This window comes from Pongo abelii, chromosome 12 (genome assembly GCF_028885655.2).
Source record: "Pongo abelii isolate AG06213 chromosome 12, NHGRI_mPonAbe1-v2.0_pri, whole genome shotgun sequence".
NCBI classification, from domain to species: domain Eukaryota; kingdom Metazoa; phylum Chordata; class Mammalia; order Primates; family Hominidae; genus Pongo; species Pongo abelii.
In genome coordinates, this window is record NC_071997.2 from 89,730,598 (window position 1) to 89,733,504 (window position 2,907).

The window sequence follows — 2,907 nt, forward strand, 5'->3', positions numbered from 1 at the left end:
TCCCCGCTGTTCTTGTCCTGGTAGGGTCCAGGAAAGGCTGAAAGCTACGGATAGGCCCCACGTTGCCCCGCAGGGTGCGGATGAAATCGCTGTCGGAGGCTGGTCCTGTGGCCGGCCCTGCCTGGCTCCTGGATAGAGGGGAACCTTCTATGGCAGAGCCGCAGCGCCACCGTGTGGTAGAAATCTGTCTGCACGACCAGAAACGGCGGCTCAGAGCGGGCCCACAGAAATCCTTTAACAGTTCAGTCAAGGCCGATGCCAGCGACACGGGAGTGGCAAATGCACCCTCTTGCCGTTCCCGGTGTTTGGGCCTTGCCTGTGACGGTGGGAAAAGAAAATGGCCTTGCTGTGCTACAACCGGGGCTGCGGTCAGCGCTTCGATCCTGAGACCAATTCCGATGATGCTTGCACATGCCACCCGGGTGTTCCAGCCTTTCACGATGCATTAAAGATTGGTCTTGATGTAAGAGAAGAACAACTGATTTTTCTGATTTCTTAAGCATTGTAGGCTGTACAAAAGGTAGACATAATAGTGAGAAGCCACCTGAGCCAGTCAAACCTGAAGTAAAGACTACTGAGAAGAAAGAACTATCTGAATTGAAACCCAAATTTCACGAACACATAGTTCAAGCCCCGAAGCCAGTAGAAGCAATCAAAAGGCCAAGCCCAGATGCAACAATGACAAATTTGGAATTAAAAATATCTGCCTCACCTGATAAACTTAAACTGTCATCAGGGAATGAAGAAGATAAGAAAGAAGAATAGGCTGAGCGCGGTGGCTCACGCCTGTAATCCCAGCACTTTGGGAGGCCGAGGCGGGCAGATCACAAGGTCAGAAGATCGAGACCATCCTGGCCAACATGGTGAAACCCCATCTCTATTAAAAATACAAAATATTAGCCAGGCATGGTGGTGCACACCTGTAGTCCCAGCTACTTGAGAGGCTGAGGCAGGGGAATTGCTTGAACCTGGGAGGCAGAGGTTGCAGTGAGCCAAGATTGCACCACTGCACTCCAGCCTGGCAACAGAGCAAGACTCCACCAGAAAAAAAAAAAGCAAGAAGACTGATGAAATTAAGATTGGGACCTCATGTAAGAATGGAGGGTGTTCAAAGACATATCAGGGTCTAGAGAGTCTAGAAGAAGTCTGTGTGTATCATTCTGGAGTACCTATTTTCCATGAGGGGATGAAATACTGGAGCTGTTGTAGAAGAAAAACTTCTGATTTTAATACATTCTTAGCCCAAGAGGGCTGTTCAACAGGGAAACACATATGGGCTGAAAAGGATGCTGGGGAAAATGTTGTTCCATGTAGAGATGACTGGCATCAGACTGAAGGTGAAGTTACCATTTCAGTATATGCTAAAAATTCACTTCCAGAACTTAGTCGAGTAGAAGTAAATAGCACGTTGTTAAATGTGCACATTGGATTTGAAGGAGAGAAAGAATTTGATCAAAATATGAAATTATGGGGTGTGACTGATGTAAAGTGAAGTTATGTAACTATGACTGCAACAAAGATTGAGATCACTATGAGAAAAGCTGAACCAATGCAGAGGGCAAGCCTTGAACTGCCTGCAGCCAAAAAGCAGGAAAAACAAAAAGACAACACAACAGATTGAGCGGGACATGGGAGGAAGGCTATTACGTATTTCAGAATTCTTAATACTGTGTGAAGTGGTGGCTTGCTGCTGTCATCTTTTGTTTTGTTGTTGTGTTACTCAGTCTGGCATTTCAGGGTTAACATTAGGGTCTTAAAAGCCAAAGTCAGTTTGTCTTTTTGTGCCTCTCATCTTTCTTTTGTGTTATGTAAGATTGATTATTCATTTCTTCTTACTGGTAGGAACCATAGTTGTGTCCTGTACTTGAAGAAGCTAGAAAATATCCCATAACCATAATTGCAGTATTTCTTCGTATTTCTCTGTTAAACAGAGAAACACTAAGAACATGATGTTTACTTCTTTCTATTATCCCATAATTAGTAAAGGAAGATGAAGTGTCCATTTTTAATCAGTTTTTACATGGATTTGTGTTCTTACATTATTTGAAAATATTTAAGAGATGAAGCTCTGCAGTTTTTTCTATGTGGGATGATTACTTTTTAAAGGAGGATTAATTCTGAGGTAGTATAGTAAGTAAAGAGGAATATATAAATTGTTTAACAAATTAGAATTTGTTTACAACTAATTGAATTTTTAAATTACGTCAAAACTTACATTACTTGCCAAGCAGTATGATGTAAGAGTATAGGAAACATAAATAAGAATACAGAGGTATCAATTTGGTTAAAACTCACCATTTTAGGCCGGGCACGGTGGCTCACGCCTGTAATCCCAGCACTTAGGGAGGTCGAGGTGGGAGGATCACAAGGTCAGGAGTTCGAGACCAGCCTGGCCAATATGGTGAAACCTCATCTCTGCTAAAAATACAAAAAAATTAGCCGGGCATGGTGGCACATGCCTGTAATCCCAGCTACTTGGAAGGCTGAGGCAGGAGAATTGCTTGAATCCGGGAGGCAGAGGTTGCAGTGAGCCGAGATCGCGCCACTGCACTCCAGCCTAGGTGACAGAGCAAGATTCTGTCTCAAAAAAAAAAAAAAAAAATTCACCATTTTATAAGACTAAGCAATAATCTTAAAAATCTCTTTCCTGAATATTTAAATGTGTTTCTATGGTGTTATGACTAAACTGTTAATGATTTAGAGATTAAACCCTCTTAAAAAACTTTAATTAGTTACATGTAGAAAGAAATTATAGGCCGGGCGCAGTGGCTCATGCCTGTAATCCCAGCACTTTGGGAGGCCAAGGCGGGCAGATCAGGAGGTCAGGAGTTTGAGACCATCCTGACCAACATGGTGAAACCCCGTTTCTACTAAAAATACAAAAATTAGCCAGGTGTGGTGGTGCGT

At 43.1% G+C, this 2,907-nt stretch overlaps 1 pseudogene; it reads left to right on the forward strand.

The window, feature by feature from the left end:
- Positions 1-263: 263 nt before the first annotated feature.
- LOC100450052 (cysteine and histidine-rich domain-containing protein 1-like) lies at positions 264-1,621 on the forward strand (annotated as a pseudogene).
- The last annotated feature ends 1,286 nt before the right edge of the window (positions 1,622-2,907 follow it).